This window comes from Phyllostomus hastatus, unplaced genomic scaffold, assembly GCF_019186645.2.
Source record: "Phyllostomus hastatus isolate PE091 unplaced genomic scaffold, TTU_PhHast_1.1 phas_contig_84, whole genome shotgun sequence".
In the NCBI taxonomy this organism is placed as follows: Eukaryota; Metazoa; Chordata; class Mammalia; order Chiroptera; family Phyllostomidae; genus Phyllostomus; species Phyllostomus hastatus.
Window position 1 is genome coordinate 1,892,731 of NW_025333969.1, and position 26,799 is coordinate 1,919,529.

Consider the following 26,799-nt stretch of genomic DNA (forward strand, 5'->3'; position numbering starts at 1 on the left):
TTTATTTGGTGACAATAAAAATGTGAGAAAGTTCGTTTGTAATTTGTTCAAAACTCACTCTATCCTTTCATAGTAGTTCTTCTTGGTCTCAATAATTTCAAAGCCATATTTCCTGTAGCAGTCAATTGCCAACTCATTGCTGATCTGGACATGCAGATATATGTCAAAAGTGTCATCATTTCAAAGGTGTTTAAGTATGATTTAACATTGTAATTCCTATTCCTATTCTTAGCCTTCTGTATGGTGCCAGACATCTGGTATCATGATGTAAAGTCTCTTCTGATTCTATAAAAGATCCACCCTACAGCATACCATACTCACTGAAATATCATTGAAATAGGCAAGTTTTACTAGCTTGCCAACCTCCAGCACATCCTTATAGAACTTGTCATTGTAGCTGACTGGAAAATGACCTGGTTTAATCTCTTCATCTGTACAATACTGTGTGGTGCCACAACTCCCAGCTTGATCCAGCCTTTCATCTCCACTGTCAGCATGTTGAGACCCTTGTTACCACCACTATCAAGCCATTGGCTTCTCTGACATAAATGCTCAGCACCCTAAACTCTGGCCACTCAATCCACAAGCTCACCCCCCCACCTAGGACAGGGAGCTGAGTGGGTAATGAAGGATGTGAGAGTGGAGCTAGGCCCTGAATATTCAGAGGGCACAGGAGGGTCTGCTGTCATCTGACTGGTGCTATTGCTCTCCAGATGTGTACACAGGGCACTGGGCTTCAACCTGCCACCTGATGTGTACACTTTTTATCTGTTTATGAAGTTTGATCTTTAAGCAATGAAGATAAATTTCTATGTTATCCTGTAGAAAATTTTTTTTAAATTTTTATATTAATATATCCACTTAATATTTATTTTGGAAGGTTACATAAAATAGAGATCAAGACTTTTTTTTTCTATAAAAAGCATTTAAAAGAACAGGAAAAGAGTCATCAAGGAACATACATAAAGGATACATGATAAAGCCAAACAGGGTAGGATCAAGTGTGGAAGGTGGGAATGGGTAGGGCGGGGGGAATTCATGGGGGGGGGCGCTAAATGGAGACAACTGTACTTGAACAACAATTTAAAAACTTAAAATAATTATATAAAAAGTGAAAAAAATTAAAAAGTCAGCACTATTTATTGGAAAGCATGCCATGTCCCTTCTAATGCAACAAAAAATGTATAAATCAAGTGGCCATATATGTGTATTTTTTAAGACTAGTGTTCTTTAATTTTTTCACCAACACAATCTGCTGTTAATTATAAAAGCTGTGTATTATTTTTATTTATGAAGTGCAAGTCAGCTAGCTTACTTGATTAAAAAAATGTTTTGAGTATTTGGTTTACCTCACTAATTTATGCACACACATCAGCTAAATTTTTGATTGGGATGGTCTTAATATGTAGGTTAATTATAAACTTGACAATGTTGCAATGTTTAATCTTATTAGAAAATATAATTTTTATTTATGTATTTTAAAATTATGTCAATAATCTTCTTAAATCTGTATTGAGGATATTTACACTTCTTTTAGCTCTATTCCCTGGTATTTAATAATCTTGAATCTTATTGTAAATGCTCTTATTTTAATTTGCTATCACTTTTTTCTTGGTTTTGGTAAAAATAGTTAAGTTTTGCATTATAAAATTTTAGATTCAGCAAGCTTGCTAAATTTATTTATTAATTTTATAACCTAAGTATAGCTTTATTTTCAATGTTATACATGCACAAATGTCACTTGTGAATGCTTTATTTCCAATCCTTATACCATCATTTATTTTATTGGCTTATTATATTAGATAGGACTTTCAATAAGATATTCCAAGGGTCTCCAACCTCCTGGTCATGGACTGGTACAAGTGAGGGCCTATTAGGAATCAGGCCACACAGAGGGAGGGGAGTTTGAATGTAATGTGCTTGAATCATCGCGAACACCACCCCCTGATAACTTTTCATGGGAGAAAAATTGTCTCCCATGAAACTGGACCCTGGTGGCAAAAAGGTTGGGGACTGCTGAATATTGCATAGAAAGTATGATGACATGCATATGCATTGATGAATGCATAGTCTGACGAATGCATGCATATGTCATCATTACTTGGTTTTTGTTCTGTATTATGATTCTATATTGAATTCCTCTTATTAATTATTGAATGGCACACCATCTTATATTTTTAGAATAAACCCAGTTTAGTCATGATATATGATTATTTTCAGTATATCTGAAATTTATTCGATAGTATTTTGTTTTAGTTTTTTGCTTCTTAGTCACAAAAATAAGTTGTTTTTTAAAATTTTTTGTAAAGGTTTTACCAGTTTGTTGAATTAAGATTATTTTGGACTGAATAAATAAGTTGGGCAAGGTATTATTTATCTACTTCTGCATAATAAATTACCACAATTTTTGTGCTTTATAATAATACTAGGGTATTGTTTACTATTGCAGTTACCTGGGGTAGAGGATCTGAACACAATATAACAGAAATCTCTGCTTAAGATCATATGGTGTTGACAGGACTGTGTTCCTTTCTGGAGACTCTAGGAAGGAATCAACTTTTTAGCTCATTTTGGCTGTTGAGTGTTGTAGAGTTCAGGTCCTGATTCTTCTCTGTCAGTCAGGGGTCTCCTCCAGAACTTTATGACTTCCTGCTCCTATCCTTTCTCTTAATGGCCTCATCATCTTCACAACAGCAATAGAGTTTTTGTTTGTTTGTTTTTGTTTTTTTAAAGATTTTATTTATTTATTTTTAGAGAGGGAAGGGAGAGAGAGAGAGAGAGAGAGAGAAACATCGATGTGCAGTTGCTGGGGGTCATGGCCTTCAACCCAGGCATGTACCCTGACTGGGAATCGAACCCGTGACACTTTGGTTTGCAGCCCACGGTCAATCCACTGAGCTACGCCACCGAGGGCCTGAGTTTTTGTTGTTCTCACACTTATCTCTCAGACTTCCATTTCTGCCTTCCTCTTTTGCCACCAGCCTGAGAAGGATATGTTGTTTTAAGGACATATGTGATTGGATTTGGTTTATTCAGATGTTCTGTCATTTCTTAGATATATTTTGTCATATATTTCAGTTGAGTGATATCTCATCAATTTCACAAGTTTTGGTATAAGGGACATAAAATCTTCAGGAAGGTGGGCATTCTTAGAAAATTTTCATTATATATATATATATATATATATATATATATATATATATATATATATATATAGTTGGTAAGGGTTTTTTGAAAAAGTTTGTGCAAACTTTGCATTCATTCTCCCTTAACTATTATGGTAGAGGATTTTTTTTTGAGAAGTAGTTTATTATTTTATTTTAAATTCAGTTTCTTTAGCCATACTTGATCACTTTTCCTTCCTCTTTTACTATGTTTAGTAACTGATTTTTTCAAGGAAATATATTCATATATTTCTAATTTCAACTTTCATTGGAAAATATTTTTGAAAAATGTCATGTTTTCCCTGGCTGGCATAGCTCAGTGTATTGAGCGCGAGCTGCGAACCCAAGTGTCACAGGTTCGATTCCCAGTCAGGGTGCATGCCTGGGTTGCAGGCCATGACCCCCAGCAACCACACATTGATGTTTCTCTTTCTCTCTCTCTATCTCCCTCCCTTCCCTCTCTAAAAATAAATAAATACAATCTTTAAAAAATAAATAAAAAAAGAAAAATGTCATGTTTGTAGTCTCTAGTGTTTGTAGTGATATTCCATTTTTTTCTTGGTATTAATGATTTGTAAATTCTGTCTTTTTTCCTCATCATACTTACCTTACACTTTTCATTAATCTTTTCAGAGGACATGGATGAGGTTGTGGTTTTATCTTTTAAGTTAGTACTAAAAGTTGTATTTATTTCTATTTGATTATTTACATTCTTCTACTTTAGAAGATTTTTTTTTGATGTATATTGTCTTCAGATGAATACTTCCAGTTAATTTTTAGCATTTTTTGCAAATTTAAAGCTATAAATTTTCTTCACCTGCTTTTATATTCATTTTATCAATTTGAATATATTTTAGCTCAATTTTATTTAGTTACAGTATTTGCTGATAATAACTTTATAATATACTTAACATTTTAGAATTATTTTATATTTACAAAAACTTGAGTAGATAGTAAAAAGAGTTCTTATATTTCCTCCCTCCCCCAACTTACACACACACACGCACACACCCCTAATGCTCTATCTTACATGACTATACATCATGGTATACTATGTATAATTAATATTCTAATATAGATGCATAATTATTAGGCTAATCTTTTACTGTTCCAAGATCTCATCTAAGGTACCATATGACATCCAGTCATCATCTCTCCTTAGATTTCTCTTGGCTGAGACAGTTCTTCAGACTTTCTTATTTTGGATAACCTTGATAATTTTGATAGTCTTGGACAGTCATGCAGTAAGATGGCCTTCTATTGGAATTTTTGATGCTTTACTCATACTTAAAATAGGGAAATGTGTTTTATTGAGGAAGATCTCAGAAGTAAAGTGAAATTTCATAATATTATATTAGGGTTATGTGCTATCAACATGATTTATAACAGTTGACATTGACAGTGATCACCTGATTGAAGTAGGGTTTGTCTGTTTTTTCCACTGTAAAGTTAATCTCTCTATTCTTTTCAGATTTAACTTTTTGGGAGAAAATTATTGGACACTGTTCACATTTAGGGACCGGGTAATTTTGTTATTTAAGTTACATTTTATTATTAATGCTATTACATTGCCCCAAACTTTCCCCCTTTACCACTCCCCCCCCCAGCCCTCCCAATCTTTCAGGTATTCTCTGATTTTTGTCCATGTCCTTAAATCCTGTATATTATGTTCTTTGATTACTATATTCCCCAAGCCATACTTCACATTCCCATGACATTCTATAACAACCAATTTGCACTTCTTAATCCCTTCACATTTTTTGCATATCCCACAAATCTCCCTTCAATCTAGTAACCATCAAAATGTTCTTTTGTTTTGATGTGTCTGTTTGTGTTCTACTTGTTTTTTTATTTTGTTTTGTTTTAGGTTCAGCTGTGGATAGATATGAATTTATTGCCATATTATTGTTCATATTTTTTATATTCTCCTTAAAAAGAATACCAAATAACATTTCATATAATGCTGATTTGTTGGTGACAAACTCCTTTAGATTCTTCTTGTCTGGGAAGCTGTTTTATCAATCCTTTGATTTTAAAAGATAGCTTTGCAGGGTAGAGTAATCTTGGTTGTAGGTCGCTGCTTTTCATCACTTTGAGTATTTCTTGTCAATTCCTTCTGGTTTGCAAAGTTTCTTTAGAGAAATCAGTTGACAGTCTTATGGAAGCTCCTAGGAAGTAACAAAGTGTCATTCTTGCTGCTTTTAAGAATCTCTCTTTGACTCTAACCTTTGGCATTTTAATTATGTTGTGTTTTGGTGTGGACCTCTTTCAGTTCATCTTTTTTGGGACTCTCTGTGCTTCCTGGATTTGAGTCAATTTTCTTCACCAAGATAGAGAAATTTTCTGTCATTATTATTATGTTTTTCAAATAGTTTTTCAATTTCTTTCTGTCTCTCTTTTCTTCTGGCATCCCCATGATGCAGATGTTGGTATGTTGTCCCAAAGTCTCCTTACACTATGAATAATTTTTTTTAATTTTTTTTTGCTATTCTGATTCAGTATTTTTTGCTTTCTTATATTCCAAATCACTGAATTGATTCTCAGTTGACCCACTCTATTGCTTCTCTGTAAATTGTTCTTTATTTTAATTAGTGTATCCTTCATTTCTGGCTGATATTTTTTATGCTATTGAGGTTCTCGCTAAGTTATCTGAGTGTCCTTACAACCAGTTATATATTATATTATATATATATAGTATATATTGTATATATATTATTATATATACTATATATAATAATTATATATAATATATATTATATATTGTGTATATATTGTGTATATATTATATATTATATATATTATATATATTATATATATAGTGTGTATATATATTATATATATATATAATGATTCTATGTATTTATTTTTAGACAGAAGGAAAAACAGGGAGAAAGAGAGGAAGAGAAACACTGATGTGTGGTTGCTTCTCCCACACCTACTGGGGACCTGCCCTGAAACCCAAGCATGTGCCCTGACTAGGAACTGAACCAGTGACACCTTGGTTTACAGGTTGGCATTCAACCCGCTTAGCCACATCAGCCAGGGCTATAACCAGTGTTTTAAACTCTGCATCTAGTAGATCACTTATCTCCATTTTGCTTAGTCCTTCTCCTGGAGTTTTGTTCTGTTCTTTCATTTGGACCATGTTTTGATGCAGACACCAGCCCTCAGTGTCCATGTCATTATGGATGAAATGAGATATTCACATGGACTACCAAATCCAGTGGAGGTAAAGGGACAGCATGGCTTTTCTTTTAAGGGGAGCAAAAGCCTTGGGTCTTGCTGTGACCTGCCTTTATTGGGTTTCTCGGAACATTACATGATGGTCCTCATTTACTATGCACAGATTCACTTTAGTTGGTTACCTTTTACAGAAAACAAAGGAGCCAATGCTGCTAATCACATCACAGAAGAGGGATATTTGCAAATGAAAAGGCAAAAGTGGTTCAACTGGTTACACTCATGCTTGGAAGGTTTAGCATTGGTTTTAGGAAGTTACTTTTCAGTAAATGTCCTCAATTCAGGGTGAGGGAGTTTTTTAGCAAGAGCAAGACTCAAAGTGGCCTAGGCACATTTCAGGCCTGATTCCTCACAGTAGAACCTATCCATGGATGTGAGTCCTATGCTGTGCCCATGCCATGCAGAACGGTCTCCTACAATGTTTACTTGTCTCTTAATTTTGGCAGCCTCCCTGTGTTTGTTTCTATGTATTAGGCGGAACTATTATATTTCCAAAGCTATGTAAAGTAGCATAATATAGTAGGCATCCTATAGGATCTAATAGCACAGCCTCCTTTATCACCCAAACTTGGTACTTGAAGAGCACTTACATGAGTTCTATGTACACCCACCTCTTGAATTGAACCTTGATTCCTATTGGCACACCCAAAGTCAATCACAACCTGTTTTCTTTCTGGAGTGACACAAAATGACCAGCAGATGGCTGCTACTTGTACTGAGCTTGGAGATACCCAGGCAAAGCCAGGCTATAAATGAAGGCTGGCTGCTGCTAGTGTTGGGCCTGGGGCCACTTAGTAAGAGGCCTGATGTTGCTTATTTTTAAAAATTTAGGAAAATCTGAAGCATGAGCCTAGAAATCATTTGTATGGAAAAGCCACTGGAAACAGCTTATCTGGGCTCAAAAGTTGAGTGAAGCTCAGGGCCTCAGGGGGTCACCAGGGTAGGGCAAACATTGTCAGCCAGGTGGATGGAGTCTAACGTGGAGCCTGCCTGTCAGCTTTGTGGAGGAAAGGCTCAGGATAAGAACAAAGGAACAATGGCTTCTTATGTCATATTTGTCTGGGAGAAATCTACCCCCCAGCTCTCACCCTGATGTCAGACAAGTCAGTTCCTCCCCTGTGCTTCTGGTGCCTTTCAAGCTGCTGCCCCTGCACTAGAGCTCAGAGAGGGTGAGTCTAAGCCTGTGCATATCCTTTTTAGAGGAACTGCCAGAGAGTTCAGCGGTTTCTGTCTCCCATAGTTGTTGGGGGCAGGGATAAGCCTAAAGCAGGCTGATGCAGCCAGAGATGGAAATTGCGCGTACATTACAGGACATCTGTGGTCAGAAGTTTCCTGCACAACAGGATATCTGCGATTAGAAACATTGTAGGTGCCTAGCCTGAGCACACGGGCGGCACACCAATCAGTGCCTTGATCATGCGCCTATCATGTGCCCCCCTAGCCTATCCCAGTTAAGAGCACGCCCCCAAAGCTACCAACCAGAGCTACTTCCCCTATCTGCCTTCCTCTACCTTCCTCTATATAACTCCCTCCATTTTAAAATAAAACTGGCAGCTTGATCAGAATCCTTTGACTTGCTGTCGTTCTTTCGCACCTCCTGTCCCATCCCTTTTCATCCGTTGCAGGTATATCGGCGGACCCTGTTGACTGCCTCGCGGGCCGAGGCACATAGTCTCAATCCTTCCTGGTTTTTACAGACAGAAGTTATGAGGAATAATCTTCCTGGCACTGGAACCCTGGGCTAGGGTTGCTTGTGTGATTCTGGAACACCTCACTTCTGAGATATCCCTCCCAAATTATTCCATCCAACTGGATTTCTGGTGGTTCTGAATGATGGTTGTTCTGTTGTTTAGCTGTAATTTTGATGTGGTTGTATGAGGAGTTAGGCCATGTTTCCTTATATTGACATGTTGAACAGGAGTCGTCGTTTCTTTTGTAAAAATTGTTTATTGAGAAAGGTCTTGCTTAATTTAACTAATGGTCAATAATTTTGTAATGCTAGATTAATTTCACACTGAGGTTGGGAAACATACACTGGATTATTTCAGTTTCTTGAAATTGTTGAGGTTTGCTTTTTCACTCATTCTGTTATGACAGTTTTGGTACATATTCCATGCACACTTTAAAATAATGTGTATTTTTTCAATAGGTGCAAAGTACTACATAGGTGAATTATACAAAGTTATTAATCATGTTGCTCAAATCTTCTAAATCTTTTTTTTTAATATTTTATTTATTTATTTTTAGAGAGGGAAGGGAGGGAGATAGACAGAGACAGAGAGAAACATCAATGTGCGGTTGCTGGGGGTTATGGCCTGCAACCCAGGAATGTACCCTGGCTGGGAATCGAACCTGGGACACTTTGGTTCCCAGCCCGCGCTCAATCCACTGAGCTACGCCAGCCAGGGCTTAAAATCTTCTAAATCTTTAGCAATTCTTATCTGTTTCTGTATATTACCAGGAGTTGTATATTAAAATTATTTTCAGCTTTTCATGAAAAAATTAAACAAAATTAAGTAATATTGGATTATAACCTGAAATACAAATAAATATTCATGAACCTATACTGATATAAATGATGGAATGAAAACATAAATGTGGAGACAGTTCCCGTTCAGAAGAATTTTAAATAATTTATGTAAAGATCCGACTCTCAAATAGGTGGAACATACCTGATAAACCAGGAACTGATAAATACTACTTTAGCCAGGTGATCAAGGTCAGTATCCACAGTGATATCATATACCCTTGATAAGATGCAATGAAAATAGCATTTCACGTTTGCAGTCTTCTTGACAAAGAAAAAAACTCTAGTCTAACAATTTAAAAATAAACAAATCAAAATAAAAATCATCAAAACATTGACAGAAACATTCTAAATAAAAAGAAAAGAACTGGTAAAGACACCCAACACTATGAAATTGCCCAAAACAAGGAAATTATGACACACTGTCCAAGTTAAGAAAACTTTGGGGAGTTATGGCTACAAAATACAATGTGGTATCCTTGATGGGTTTGTAAACAGAAAAAAAAAAAGGATAGAATTATTCAAAGGAAATCTGAATACAGTATGGATTTTACTTAGTAATAATGTATCAGTGTTTGTTCATTAACAGATGTAAGAGATTAATAATTCAGAATCAAGGACTGGAATATTTGGGAAGTTTCCATACTACCTTCACAGTTTTCTGTAAATCTGATATTTTAAAAATTAGTTATTTTTCCCTGGTTAGTGTGCCTCAGTGGATTGAGTGCCAGCCTGTGAACTGAAAAGTTGCTGGTTTGAAATCCAGTCAGGGCACATTCCTCGGTTGCAGACCAGGTCCCCAGCTGGGGGCTTTTGAAAGGCAACTGATCAATGTATCACTCGAATATCCCTGTTTCTGTCCCTGTCTTTCTCCTTCCCTTCCCCTCTCTCTAAAAATTAATAAATAAAATCTTTTAAAAACCCATACAATTAGTTATTTAAAAATACTGTTTATTTGTTTGTATTCCATGGATTCCTTTCTTATAAGCTACTTTGTCACCAGATGCAGAAATCATGGCATACAAATTTTGCCTTTCTTTCATTCCTTCTTCATGTATTAAAGGCAAATTTTGAAGTCTAGCAGCTATGTTGTAATCATAAGCTGATGACTAAGAAATAGATGCTGAGAGTGTGATAGAGACACCACCAGGACAGGGATGCAAATGAAGTGATAACTGCCTACCTCTAGACTTTATATTACTTGAAAAGAATAAACTGCTTAATTATTTAAGATACTGTCCGCCTTTCTTTTATTTCCAACCAAAATAAGTCTTAATATATACAAATACCCAGCCATTATTTGTTGAATGTGTTAATAAAGGATGACTTTTAAATTGTTGGGGAGAAACAGCTGACATGGTGGATATCACTTAAAAGTGTGAAATTATCATTCTGCACAATAATCAATATATTTGGAAAATAGGTGACAAATAATATGAAACCTATCCATTGTCAAAAATATATGTTAAATGTGATAGAATAACAAGAACCACCATACAAGTGTTGACTTTCTTTGTTGGAAATCTTCTATCAAAACTTATCAACATTTATTGTGTATTTTTCAATAATACCTCACAAAGCTATGAAAATTGAGAGGATTGTTACCTTCTTCTTAGTGATAATGGCAATTTTTAAAACAAAATTCAAAGTAATCGTTTCCTTGCTGGTAGCATCTTTTATAGCTACAAATTATAACTACACCATAAAAATGTATTTCAATAATAAATGATTTTATCCTCATTTCATGTTGAGGATCTCAGTGAGGCTTAGTAACTCTGCAAAAGTCTACAACTAGTAAAGTGACAATATGAAATTAAAATTCAAGGTTCCATTTTCAAGTCAATGTTTTTTTTCTGTATTGCATCTATGTTATCTCAGTTATAGCAACTATTAGGGTTAAAAAAAGTGCTAAATTATTTTTGAGGCAACTCGATACTTCTTTCCACAGTGGATGTACTGATCTTCATTCCCACTCACAGTACACAAGTGTATACATCCCTTTCTTCACATCCTCTCCAACACTTTTGTTGATTTATTGATGATAACCAATCTGTCAGATGTAAGTGAAACCAGGAAAATTGCCTTTCCTGCTGCCAAATATTGACATTTATGCTGTCACTATCAGGGATAACAAATAGAGAAAAGAATGGAATCACAGCAGGTTATGTATCCTAAAAACTATCTTAACATTTCATCTCAAGCTTACCTTTTTATAAAGAGAAGCAAAGACTAGATAAGGTGCTCGAAAAGGGTTATTCAGATAAGAGTTGCAGTCTGGTGGCAATTACTCTAGTATTTCTTTGTTTGCTGATCAACAATTCCTTATCTGCATCATGGACATTTCCTCCCTGAAACACAGTGACTCAGATACCATCTTGTTAGCTTGCAGACCCCTGGGACACAAAGGTTCAATATTTTGTTGTCCTCCTGGGGTCATATAGGTCATGTATGGCACTTGCCCAGAACAACAGCTTTCCACATGCATTCATCATTTAAGCCTATCAACTATACCTAAAGTTAAAATCTTTAACTCATGAGTTTCCCTATCATGAGCTGATGTCTCATTGAAGTTTTAATTTACATTTCTTTGATGAGTAATGCCATTGTGTTACCAAATAACATTTGGGTTTCTGCTGCCTATTGACACATCCTAGGGAAAATTCTGGAGGGAGAGGTTTGATGAAAAAGGAAAGGAATCTTTATTCAAAGGCTATACCATTTTGGGATAATGGCCTTCCACATGAAGTAGTCAATTAAGCCTATCAACTGAGGCTAAAATCTTTAACTCTTGAGTTTCCCTATTATTTCCCCTGTTAGTTTTTAATTATCTTATTTTTATAAGATTAGTTTACAAACTAAAATAACATAAGATACAAAAGAATGACAGGTTTCTGTCTCAGAGTCTGTCTCAGAGTCCCTCTAGAACACCCAAAGAAAAATAACCCTGCCATCCCATGCCAGGCCAGATCACTCCTAGTCTGTGTCTGGAGTTCCCTTTCCAATTTAAAATACCATTGATTGGGAAACACAGACAGCTGCAGCAAAATCATCCAGGCATCTCTGGGGAAGAGAAAGAGAGGGAGTCTCCTCCCTCCTTTTGTTTCAATCTTCTGGTCAGTGATTTCAGGCTCTCCAGAGGCACCCAGCTTCTCAGCCAATCCTGTCCCAGACTGGCAGATATGCACCTTCCCCTGGCAGGTGTCCATGTGATGGTAGGGAGATCCATCATGCTCTGTACTAGCTTGTTTACCATTAACTCAGCAACCTTGTCCTACTAGCTCCTCTCTCACTCCTCTCCAGTGATCTGACCAGATCTCTCTGCATCAGTTGAATATCAGTTGGCCATCTGTATGTCCTCTTTGGAGAAATATCTACTCAGGATTTTTACCTATTTTTAATTTTCTTCCGTGTTGATTTTTATAAGTTCTTCTTAAATTTTGGACACTAACCCCTTGTCAGATATACTTGAGAATATGTTCTACCATTCAGTGAGTTGTCTTTTCATTTTGTTGTTAGTTTCCTTTGCTCTTCAAATATTTAAAAAAAACCTTTTTATTTTGAAAAATTAAATATGGAACTGCTTTATGACCCAGTGATGCCACTTCTGTGAATTTATATGAAGAAACCAAAAACACTAATTCAGTAGAATATATTAATCCCTATCATCATTGCAGTGTTACTTGCAATAGCCAATATTGGGAGCAGCCCAAATACCCATCAGTAGATGAGGGAATAAAACAGCTTTGGTACGTTTACACAATGGGAATACTACATGGCCATAAAAATGAAGACACCTTTACCCTTTGTGACAGAATGGATGAACCTGGAGAACATTATATTAAGTGAAATAAGCCAGTCAGAGAAAGACAAGTACTGTATGATATAACTCAAGTGCAGCATCTAATGAACAAACTAAACTAACAAGCAAAATAGAGACAGACATAAAGATAGCAGGCTGACAGCTCTGGGAAGCAGTTGGGAGGTAGATGGATTGAGAAAAAAATGAAATAAAAGAAAAGGAACTCATGGACATGGAAAACGATGTGGTGATTTCAGGCAGAGGTAAGTGTGAGGAAACAGAAGAGGGTATAGTGAGAATAAATGGTAATGGAAACAATACAATAAAATAAAAATAAATGAAATTGTAAAATGTTATATTAGAAGGTACGTTATGTCTTTTGCAGTTGACAAAAACATACATTATTAACATCATTGATTCAAAGGCACTTTCACATATATTCTTGATTTCCCTAAAACTCAAAAATATCCTTATATAGAATGATGTAGCGGATACTGGCCAGCAGTATCTGTGGCCGCTGCAGATGCTTGAGATATGAGAGAAATACAAACAGACTACTGAGTCCTGTGGAGGAATAGGAATGGAACAGCCACTCCCTCAAGGGGGGAGCACCGCAAGCCGCTGCCTGAGTAGGCTTTTTATTAGGTAGCATTGGGTAGGAACACGGATACAGTTTGTTGATGGCAGGGAAGATCAAACAAATAGATTACTTTCAAAGAGCTAAAAGGGCTCACACTGAGTTTGGGGTTTTATCACCTAAAAAATACAGGACCTAAAGGGCTAGTTTCATTTCCTGCTGGTGCCTTCATATTTTAATTAAAAGTATCCTCCAGCAAAGTAAGTTTCACAGGTTTTTGCATATTCCCTGCTTTGAGGTCTAATTACCCCGGAAGGTCCACTATCTCTAGTCTGGACTGCACCGCCCCTTATCAATTGCTACAGGCCTGAGTTGGGCAGAGGAGACAAAGGCAGCTGGGAGATTTGGATTTCTCACAGGTAGAATAAGAAGTCAGGTTTTGTCAAAGCCGAGGGGGTGGGGGTCAATCACCCCCTCATTTCCACAGCCCTCTGAGTCTTTCCTGAGGGCTTTCCCATGTGATCGTGCCTGTCTTAGACCCATCCTCCTGAGAGGAATGTTACCTATCATTGGCTAATCGACCAAGAAATGAGGGCCAGACATGGAGCAGGCAGCACTCATTCCAGGGAGACAGGCTTGTTTCCTTAGTGTCCCTCATTCAGCCTTAGCTATGGGGGGTTATAGCTCCTGAAACCAGGCAGGGTGGACCCCAATAGAATGACTTTATATTTCAAACTTCAATGAGAAACAATTTATGAACTATGACTCACTTCTCTAATATTATGCAGCTGTTGAGTGGCAGAGCTGGGACTTGGGCTCAGGTGCGACACATATTTTTGCTGATGCCGGTATATCAATCTTGAAATGTTCTTCCAAATATTTTAAAATTTCCTTTGCCCAAATGTTTTTACTTTGTAATATATTTGCAACAAAATATGTTAAAATTAATTCTTAATATTTAAGAAGACTTTATCCCAACTTAAGACTAAGCCATATTTTGTAGTTATTAATAGTATCTTACAGGTGACTTGGTCAGAAAAGTCTGGAAAATAATGTGCTGTGTAATCAAACTTTTAGAATGGACTAAATATTTGGAGGGGTGTAGTATCTTTGGATAAAGTGGTGGGTGGAGAAGGGGATTGTATTTAGGAAGTCTGATACATGACACACTACATGGAAGCCTGTGCCCCTTTCTTCTACCTAACTTGTAAGCAGGCAGTGGGAGGTAAAGAATCCTGATAAACAGATAGAATACAGTAGCACAAATTCCAAAAAGGGGAATTGTAAATATTATGACATGTTGACTGTCTTTGTGGCTTTTATAAATATTAAGATCCTAGTGTCAGGCAGGGCTAGAGTGTGGCAGAAATATTTTATTCCTTAGAGAAGAGATGACAAGTTATAGGATGGAAGAATAGGATCCTACCACCTGCCACCATTCAAAACCATAAAACAGAGATTGGTGGGAAAATAAAAAGGATTTTATCAACAGGGTGCCTAATATGGGGAAGTTGAGGTCTCCCCTGCTCCAAGACATCCCTTGTGCAAAACACAGAAATCTTCTTGTTCCCTGAAAGACTGAAATCCAAATCCATGCCCAGAAATGCCACCTCCTTTCTTTTATGTCCTTTTGGGTTCAGGACTGCTGAAATGAATGTGTCTCCATCTGGAGAGCTCTGAGATTTCTTTATCTCTTTCTCACTCTTGTATTCTCTCTCTAGTGTGTACTTATGAGGTCTGGATCTCCATTGCCTCAAAACAGCTTTCTTCCTCACCCAGGGCTAGGGCACACTGCCAGGCCGCTGCATCTGATTGTGCAGGGAGCCCAGAGCACTTGGACTCTGAGGTCCAGGGCTGCTTGTCCTTGGGGCCCAGGTACATTCCCAACCCACACATCTGGGCTCTGCTCTCAGGGCAAGAGGAGGAAGGCAGTCTAGGACACATGTCTTGTGTCATGGGGCAGCAGTGTCTTGTCCAAGCCCAGTGCTGGCAAGGTGAATGCCTGCAGGAGCCTGCTCCAGACCATATGAACAGAGCAAGGCAAGAGCTACAAGTGTATCCCAGTATCCCATGGGCCCACCATTGGTGGGGCATGTATCCTGTGCACAGAACTCAGCCTCCACAGGCTGGCTTTTGACCATGAAATCAATGTGAATACAAAAAGGGCACCCAAGTGGGTTCTGGCATCTGCTGGTCCTGCCAATGCTCTTCACCCCACCCCAACCAGGATGAAGGTAGAGGAAGAATGGGAATCTTCTGTGCTCCCACCATTTTAAATCATTCCCTCCCAAATCCTATGCACTGTTGGAAGGTCCAAATGCTCACCTAATTTTAGGCCCTTATCAACCATCTACATGATCCCACACAGTATCTTTGCCCCTCTTTTGGCCACCATGATCCAGAAGGGGGTAGGAAAGTTTTACACATATGTTGTAAAGTTTTTTTTAGCTCCCATAGGCCTCACAGGTTCTACACAGTGGTGTTATGAGTTGTGTTAGTTGTTTACTGTTCCCCAATAGTATGGAAGCAAGCCCTAGCTCTAGATTTGATCCTGGGCTGCCTTGGGCACTTACCAACCACTCAGGGCTTCTTCCAGGGAGTACAGCGTTTTGCTGCTGCACTGCCTTTCTACACCTGCTGTGTATGGCACTGCTCAGTTGCCAAGGAAACACACACAGACTGTACTAACTTATTTACTGTTGCCTGAGGCAGCAGCTCCTCTGAGGCACCTTTACTGCTGGGAAATGCAGCCTCTCCCACTGGACTGGAGTTTCTCCCCGCCTTTCCAAAGATCTGGCCAGACACTCCTGTTACTGAAAGAAACCAGAAAATAAAGAAGGGGAGAAGGAAGCACATTATGTTAGAAAACAAATAAAATTAATAATAAATAAAAGCCAACTTTTTAATGAGCACCTGTTATGTGTGAAGCCTTGTATATGATACTCCTTTGTGCATTATTTCTTTTGATCTTTTTATATAACCTTGTGGAGTAAGTAAAGGCAGAGGATGGTTGAAAGTAAAGTAAAGCAGAAAAAGAGTAGATAAATAAATTAATTCGGTTTTTCAGCTCACTATTTAAATCGTTCTTCCTAAGGATAGAATTGTCTTTCTTTGTCTTTTCCAGCTGAACTTTTTCCTCATTTCTCTGAGACATCAGGAGAAATGCAGGACCCAAAGTCTACTATACCCGTGTCCTTCCTCTCACTCTGCCTTCCTCTTTGAATGTAAGAGCTAGTCCCCTTTTCATGTCGGAGCTTCTGCTTGTATTCTGAATATAGATCCTGAAGTCTCACTTTCTCAAGGACTATTAGCTGTCATCATCTCATATTTTTCCCTTGAATTATCCCCACCTTGGGGAATACTTCTAAACCGCATAGAGACTTTCTCAAGTAACTCATATATACTGAAACCAATAATATTCTCCTATTCCTGTGCCCAACTCAAATGAGACCAGAAAAAAACGGCTTAGCTATTTACTCCATGAAATACTTGATTCTGGAAGATAAGTCTGTGAGACAAATGAAATAGTTTACTTTATCAAGACTAACAACTTGTTTATCAAGCCCTCTTTCAGATAATTGCCTCAGGGTACTCACCCCTGCAAAGTTCTTTTGTCATAAACTCTGTCCAGTTCCAGACAACTTTACCTGATAAAAACTGCCTTAACTCACCAAGCGTGGATCTTAACCCCATAAATATCCTCCTCTGAATAACCCCTTCTGAAAAACTATAATGACTGCCACATAATATTCTCCTTTATTGATGTTAAGTCTAATAAACTTAGCTTTTCTGTTCTGAAAGGTTTTCTCCTGGTCTTTTGGAGATATGTTTATACTTCTATTTTTTTTTCTTTTTAAGATTTTATTTATTTATTTTTAAAGAGAGGAGAAAGGAGGGAGAAAGTGAAGGAAAGATGCATCAGTGTGTGGTTGCCTCTTGAGTGCCCCTCACTGGGGACCCACCTGCAACTCAGACATGTGTCCTGAGAATTAACTAGCCACACTTTGGTTCTCAGGCCAGCACTCAATCAGTGAAACAGAGCCACACTAGCCAAGACTATACTCCTAGTTTGTTTTTGTTTCTTTTTTTATTTCGTTGCTGCTCATCACTCTCCAGATGCCATTTTCTACTCTTCCTTATACAAAATTTGTCGATGTTGCTATTGATATTTATTGGTACAATTTTCTCCAATCTGTCTTCCACTCAACACTTCACTGATTCGTCCAAATAAATGTTCACCTCTTTATCTGTAGCCTCATCATCACTCAACTCAGTAGTGTGCTCTCCATTTTACATGCCATCTTCCCTCAGCTGCTATCATACCACATTCTCCTTTTCCCTGCCCCCATCTTCATGCTCTTTGTTGGATCTCCCTTCTTTTTTGAGACCTATCTCTAAATGTTGGCTTTCTTGAGGCTAAATAATAAAGTCCCTCTGAATCTTGTACTGATCCTACTTCTCTCATTTTTCTAAGTGATCCCCATCACCAGAATTAGAAATAACATTATTTTTATGATGATTCCCAAAGATATATCTTCTTCTCAGACTTATTTGAACTCTAGTCTTGCATACAGTTAACCCTCAATATTGGTGGGTTGTATTTTTATGAATTCACCTACTCATTAAGATTATTTCTAATCTCAGAATGAATACTTGTAGGATTTTGTTGTCATAGATGGGCATGAACAGCAAATATTTTTATTTTCCTCCTACACACTTATTCTCAGTTGATGTATATAACAAAGCAATGTCTTGTCCTCTTGTTTCAGCTCTTATATTGCAAACAAGTGTTTTTCTTTGTTTGAAATATACTTAGTGTCATGTTTTTTTTCAAATTTGTATATTTTTGTTATTTCACTGTTTGAAATGACCTCCAAGAATAGTTATAAAGGGTTGTCTAGTGTTCATAAGTACAAGAAGACTATGATATTCTTCCAAGCACAAACATGCATTTTAAAAAGGTTACATATTAATTGGTTAATGAAAACAGGACTAGAGACTCCTAGAAAACTAATCCTGTGTTTCCCCTAGGGGCAGTAGTTCAGCATTCACTAATTCATTGTTTATGGCAAGATAATAGAATGTACTACCATGGATAATGAGATTCGACTGTATCTTCTTTGCTTGGAGGACTTATATCCATCTCATATTTCATTACTTAAAATTCTGAACTCCTTCTTATCGTCTATCATTCTACATATCAGTACATAGTACCATTATCCTCTTAATTATGTAAGCCAAAACTTTAAACTATTTTTAGTGTTTTTCAATGTTTTCTTCTTTCTATGTTTAATCTGGTACATAATCCTGTTCTTTCTTCCCCCCAAATTTATACAGAATATGTTTATTATTTATCAACATCATGAAAACTACTGCTGAACCAAGCATTCCCATTATCTTCCCTGGACCAATGTCATGATATTTTAACTGTATTCAGTTTTGAAGTTTATGAGCAAGTTGCTTGACTTAGTTCCCCAAATTCTTTCAATATATTCTCACTACCTTTGAATAAATTCCAAAGTCTTTGACATTATTTACATGCCTAGCATGTTATTATAACTACCAGCCTCTCCAACTACACTTTATGCCACTTTCTTCCTTGTTGTCCATACTTTCATGCAATTGCCTATTTGAGTTCCTGACACTTCTGGAAACATCTCACTGAGCTCTCATGTATGGAAGGCACTTCTATTGTGCTCACATAAAACCCTATAGACTGCTCAAGTGTTACTCTTATTATAATGCATTAAATTTTCTGGTCTCTACTTGTCTCTCTCACTAGATGCAAATTCCAGTGGCCAAGAGCCAAATATCCTCCATGAATACTCAACACCTATCTTAGGGTCTGACATATAATAGATTCTCACTAAATCTCTATTGAGGAATTACTTCAAAACACTCTGAACAAGAAGAATCAAGATTTTAGAAGTAGATAAATAACCGGTATTTTGAGGGAAAGGGACCACAAAGAGAGCTGAGAATGAAACAGACCTGACATAAGATCAATGCCCAGACACTCTTTTTGTTTTTTGGTTTTTAGCATATTTTATAGCCTTTCTGTTTTACTTATTGGTAGCAAGACAGATATGCCAAACAGTCTAATGGCATCAACACTTTATTCCCTAAGCACATATTAACAGAAGCAAGGTGAGAATAAAATAAAGACATTCAGATGCTATTCTTGGTCATGTCTCATAGCAACCTCGGGTTTGAGCAGAGCTGTGCTTGAGGCAGTTATCTTTGATAGTTTGAAAAAGTGATAGATGTGGAGGATTGAACTATAAGATAGCTCTTTAAAATTCCATGTTCTCTGTAGGATAAAATCTTATTTATTCTCAAGAAATTAAACACAATATTTCAAAATCCATCACTTTTCTCTCTCTCTCTCTTTATGTGTATGTGTGTGTGTGTATATATATATATATAATTAAAAATGAATGGTGGTATTGTAGTGGGAATAAACTCTGACATTAAAAAACTAGTACATTTGCTCCCAAACTTTGGTACTTAACAACTACTGGTAATAAAATTATATATGATACAGGTCACAGTGAATCACCACAAATCAGTCTTTCCATACACTGTAGTCAAGAAACTCTTACACAAACAACTAGTTGACAACAATTTTGTGCAAGGGCATCACATTAAAACATATTTAGTGTAGAGACTGTCTGTACATATAGACATGCAGTTTTGGTGGTAATTGGAAGAGCTGATTTTACCAATTATTAGTAAGAATACTGCCCTTTCCATTATTCCACTTAATCACTAAACAATCAGCAGATGAAAATTAGAGTGGAAAATGATTAAAAAGTAGGGTAATTTAACTTCCTATAGAGAATCACCTCATTATCTCTTCTGGTTTCTTTCACTCACTTGACCTTGAGTTTCTCCCTCTCCTCCTTCTGTTATCTTTTAAACAGTTGATCCACAGTGAATATTTTACTCCAGTTGTGCTTCTGCATATGTTATAGAGTTGTCTTCTGGTCATTTATGTGATTATTATAAACAACATGCCCAGCTCTCTTGTCTTTCTACATTATCCCCAAACCCTGTCTTCCACAGAACTGGCAGGGATGGAGTAGAACAAACTAGGGAAGTCCATTCTAAGACACATTAACTCCTCAGTCCATGAACATTAAGCTCCCAGAATTTCAACTGTACAAGCTCTCTATTTAGCTGTGTTCACTTGGCCATATATCCAGTAAAATTCACAAAAGTTAGGTATATTGACCATAGAGGTTTACAACCACTGTAAATCGTCCCCTCACCTGCCTTTACATTACACTGATCCACATGTCTTGGGGTGTTGCAAAGCCTGTGAGTAAAAAAACAATGTGGTTGAGGATGTACATGTTTCAATTTCCTCAAATTATGTTGTTTTTCTAGATAATGTAATATTCATGTTTTTAACAGCTTTTAAAATTTATGAATTTTGTATTTCTCTCACTCTAATTTGACATTTCTTTCCTTAGAAAAGCAAATCTTAGTCTTCACAAAACTAGTATTCACCTCTGACTCCAAGGATTTTTTAAGTACCACCAAGTAAACAAGCATCCACTCTGCCCAAACAAGATTTAGCTGCTTCCTCCTGCCCATGACCATAAAAATGAAAATTCTCCTGGACCTATGAAATTGCCGTTGCTTAACTTCTCCTACGTCTCCCAACTTTCTATTTTGTCTATACATATACATGTGCTTTTATTTCTCATCTCTCAATTTTTTTTTTTTTGGTCTGTGTGTCTGCTTTTCTGCCAACATCATGAGGTTTTGATTATCATAGCTTCTCTAGTACGACTTGAAGTCAGGTAGTGTTATCCCTCTGGCTCTATTCTTTTTTTCTCAGAATTGTTTTAGCCATTCAGGGTCTTTTGTTGTTCCATACAAATGTGATGATTTGTTGTTCTATTTCTTTAAAAGGGGACATTGGGGTTTTCATGAGAATTTTATTAAATCTGTATATTGCTTTGGGTAATATGGCCATTTTAATTATGTTTATTCTTCCATGAACACAGAATATCTCTCCATTTCATGTTTTTTTTTTATTTCTTTTAGCAATGCTTTGTGGTTTTCATTATATAGGCCCTTCACATCTTTTGTTAAGTTTATTCCTAGGTATTTTCTCCTTTTGGTTATAATTGCAAAATAATTTTTTCATTTCTTTTTTCTGAAATTTCAGTTAGTATATAAAAAATGCAGTGGAATTTTGTGCACTCATTTTTGTATCTTGAAATTTCTCTGTATTTGTTTATTGTTTCTAATAGTTTTCTGGAACAGTTATTAGGATTTCCTATGTACCAAACCAAGTCATATTTTGATTTCTTGAGGAACTGAAATACTTTTTCCACAGGGGCTATATCATTTCACATTCCCATCATGAGTGTACAAGAGTACTGATTTCATTAAATTTTCACTAACATTTTTTGGTGTTTTCATAGTAGCTATCCTAATGGGTGTAATGTGGTATCTCATTGATTTTAATTTTACTTGTGATTAGTGATGTTGAACATCTTTTTTATGTGCTTATTGCCCATTTGCATGCATCTCCTTTTTAAAGAAATGTCTATTCAAGTCCTTTGCCTGTATTTGAATCAGGTTGTTTCTTTGTTTTGTTGTTGAATTTTAGGAATCCTGTCTATATTCTAAATACTAATCCCTTATCAGATACACTATTCACAAATATTTTTCCCAGATATTTGTGTCATGGTCTATTGTCTCTGCAGTTTCAAGTAGTTCAAGGATTGAGCATTATTCTCTTTTCATGTTCAACTAATCCTTGTAGAATACTCTGAGCCCCACAGTGTGGGTGAAACTAAATGAAACTGGATATAAGTGGTGGGATGGTACTATAGAGCAGCTCCTGTGGCTGACCGGTTCCTCTCTGTTTATGGAAAACACAATAACAAGAGATCACTAGTAAGAGTGTCTCTTTTCATGAAGATTATGCCTTTAGTTTTAACAAGTGTGTCATTGAAAAATGCTACTCATTTTAATTTTTTCAGTGTAATATCAGTAAAAACTAATATCTGATTTTATGCTTATATTGAGAATCAAGTGAATTTTTATGTTTAAAATATTCAGTATTCTTTGATATTTAATGTAGAAAATTTGCCTTTTATTAAGCCCCCTGACAAATGGAAATTCAGTTGGATTTCACAGTTCTTGTTTCTGCTTTTTAGAAACTTTCTTATTCATTTTGTTACTCTTTCAACTTCTTTTCATTCCTTATGGCCTATTTTTAAAATTATTTTATTTTTGTTCAATTACAGTTGTCTGCATTTTTCCACTGAAAACAATTTTAATAGTAGATAGACTGATATAGATATAGACATATACATACACTAAATATGTACAATTATATATGCACATATGCATCTGCATATACATGTATATATAGTATATATGTGTATATATATAGTGAATATATGGGTATATGTAGTGTATGTACCCAAGTACAAATTATATATAAGTACAATTGTAGAACTATAAAAACAATTACATGTGTGTATATAGTACATATGTGTGCATATATTATATATAACTACAAATTTGATGTTTTTAGAAAAGTGAGCATTTATTTCTAAGGTATGTCTTTCAGAAAGCTATTGATAGCATGAAATATACACAATTGAACTGTAAGATAATTGTGATTCCTGGATTTCTTTTGGCAACAAATTCAGGGAACTATAGGAGACCTTTGGTTGCAAATTCCAAATATAAGCATTATGCATTTATTTAAATATCTATTGCACAAGCTTTTTCTAAGAATCTATTCTGCTCTGACACTATCTTCCAGCACTCCAATCTATGAGAATCAGAGAGATGTACAAAGCAAAAATTTACAGCACAGCTTCATAAGTTATCTTCAAGCGGCATGAATGAGGGCTGTCAAAGGAATAAGTTTTCAAACTTCTGTTTGTGTAAAGCATGCTCAGTGAAATTTAGTATAAGTTCGGCAATATTTGCTATACATTCAGTAAAATTATAATATGCCCTTAAAGTTCTTGGAAAATCACTTAATACAATTAGAGGTAATTATATTTGTCTTTATAGTAAAGTTACTATATTAAATTTGAAGTATGTTTTCAGACTTTATCAGAGACTTAATTATCCTTTTTTGTTGTTGTTGAGAGAAAGAGAGAGAAAAAGAGACACACAGAGAGAAATTTCAAAACATAAAACCAACATAAAGCACAGAGGAAATCCCATAACAGAAGTAATGGAACGGTTCTCTATTAGAGAACCATCAGTTGGATTTTATCTTCTTAAATGTTGTAACCCATTCTTTACTTCTTCTTAACCACTCTGAATACCAAGCACCCAGCGAAGCCTTTGCAACGTAGTGGACACTGGAAAACACATAACTTTGAATTGATTACTTGATTTTACATCATGGTTCTGCATTCTTTTATTCACTTATATATATCCACTCATTTGATTATTTATCAATTAATTATGTTATTAATTTGAAGTTTAACTGGTTAAACACAGAGAAACAAAATTAAAACAAGCTGAAAATTGCATGCCTTTAACATTAAAAAAGCCTTGCTCTTGATTGCTTTTGTTATCTCTTTTACAGCAGACTTCTAGGAAATTACCTCCTGGGAAGTAAGCCTGGTGAATCATTTATGCTTTGTTATAATTTATTCCCAGCTGCAGAGCTGCTGTTGCCCTGGTTGCCAAGCACTCTGACCTCCTGGGAAACACATGGAGAGGTTAATTAATTTACAGCTGGCCATGATTAGTATCAAAAGGCAGCAAGGAAAAAGACTCCTACAAGTCCTGACAGAAAGCATATGCAGAGGTGAAACTGTCAGCTTCAGTAAACTGCAGTGCTTTAACTAGAAGTTAGACATTTAAAAAACTAGATGCTGTTAGATAGGTACTAGAAATGCCAAGTGAAAATACAATTTCTAAGGGTCAGAAACACCCAAGAACAAGGAATGTGACAGCCTAAGGTGGGGGTGGGCTGGGCATGAAGAAGGATACATCGGGCCCCTTTACTGGCATGGTCATACCTTTGAACCATGGTTGTCTGAAGTAAAATGAGGCAGTTGCTGTGGATGGTGTCCAGGTCTTCAAACCCTATTCTCCACCTGACTAAACAGGATCTCAGGAGTAGCTACAATGAGAAGTGTAGACTTTGGTCAGTTTATTCATAGCAACAATAACTACAGTTGCCAATCCTTTATCATTTTTCATATACTCAGCACTTGATATTTTATTTAATTTCCCAGAAACTCTGAAAAGGGCAGGTTGTTGACACTATTATTGCATGTAGATAAAAGAAATAGGACTACAAAAGGAAAGGTCACTTATTCTAGGTTATATCCTCAATGGTGAGCAAACCCAAAGTCAGACACACAAGTTTGAGACCACAAATCCACTTCCTATTTTGCCTTCTGTGTATGAAATTTATCAGTCAATGTTTAATACTAATATTCTGCTTTCTAATATATTTTAAGGGAAGATAAGCTGGGCTATTAGTAGCTATCTCCATTTAACTCATCTAGCTTCTTTTCAAGAAAAGTGAGGTACTAGCAAAGAAAGGAAAATAACTATCTTGGGCAAAGATACAACCAGTTTGTGTTGTCTCTCATTGTAATGATGGGGATTGTAACGGTGAACTTTTATAACCTACTCTAACATTCTTTTGACATTGTTTCTGTGAATACTGACTCTGACTAATATGTAGCTTGTACATAAACAGAATGTTTGTATAAGAATCCTAGGAACTAACTTTAAAAGATACAGACTCCAACCTTTAGTCATCCCAGCTCTGGGAGATTTTCTGACCTTTAACCATGCAGCTAGAATTACATAAAGCCAGGATGACATGAAGCCAGGATGGCATGAAGAGTAAACCAGGTGACACACACCGGACTATCACTTGCCTTATCAGAATGGACTGTGCTAGTCTACACATGGAGAACTGTTCAATCCCCTCCCTTAATCCCTTCGTTCTGCTCCCTCTCTCCCTCCTTATAAGAACCTCTGACTGCACTGTGATGTTAAGATGGGCTTTAGACAGGAGTTGCCCATCTTCCCATGAGATGGCTTTGAAACATGATTGGCCATATTCCAGGTGGCCAGCCTCTGTGTAAACCACTTTTCTTTACATCAGCACCTGCCTTCGAGTATTGACTTTCAAAGTGGCGGGCAGCCGGACCTTCTTCTGGTCATGTCATAATACCGGTAGTATAAGTAAAATTACGTTTTCCCTAAGAGCTTCTTAACTTGGAAACTCAAATCAAAGCAAACTACTAAGTGCAGATAAGAAAAAGAGAAGATAACCTGCATAAGCCCATAGTTTCATGTCCTCATCTCATTCAAATAGGTCCTATTTCTTCAGGAATAACTTCCCTCACTACCACACATCTCAAGGCTTCTTTATCTCTTTACTCTATACATTTTTTTCATGACATTCTATTTTTGTTTATATTTTCATTTGTTAATTATTTCATTGAAAATAAAATATTATTTTTATTTGTGGTTAGATAATCATATAACTTACATAATCATCTCCTCTATATTTCCAGTACCCAGGTATCCCCATACATAGTTATCACAGTATTATTGACCATATCTCCAGTTCTTTGTATCCTTGTGGCTATTTTGTAACTACCATTCAGAACTTCTTAATCCCTTCACCAGTTTCCCCTAGTTCCCCAGTCTCCCTTCTCTCTGGCAACCACAAGTCTACAAGATAAATATACAAAAAATTGAAAAAAAAATATGAACTTGAGTGCTTTTTGTTTTTTAATGTTTTGCCTCTTTAGTTTATTTTTATTAGTCCATCCCTAGCAAATAAAACAATGCTTGGGACATAAAAGGAATTCAACACATATATTTGATTAACTGATTCAAGGAATTAATAAATGAATGAAAGATATTCATTTTATAAATAGTGAATCTGAATCTCCCAGAAGTTATGTAATTTGTATGAGTTTTGCCATTAGTAAATATAGCAGTTCCCATTCTCTGCTGTCCAATATTAAATGGAGAACTACAGAAATAAAAAATTCATAAGTGTTAAATCATGTGCTATTTTTAAGAGTGTGTTGAAAATGTTGTGCTGTCCTCCTCCAACCTGCCATGATGTAAATCATTCCATTGCCCAGTGTATCTATGCTTGTAAACACCCTGCCCTTTAGTCACTTACTATCTATTTGGATTATCAGATTAACTGTCATGGTGTCTCACTGCTTGCTATTCAAAATGACTAAGTAGATAGAGCAATGAATCTGTATCAGATTTTGCATTAAGCTTGAACATTCCTCTGAGGAAACTATTTTGATGATTCAGAAGGCCATAGCTATAGGCAACTGGTGGTTGGCAGCTTCAGCACAACAAAGCACCTTCTCATGCATCATGTCTTGTGCAGAGATTTTTGGTGAAACATCAAATCACCCAGGTGACTCAGCTTCCCTACAGCCCAGATTTGGTGCCCTGAAACATTTGTCTTTTCCAAGAACTAAAATCAGATTTGAAA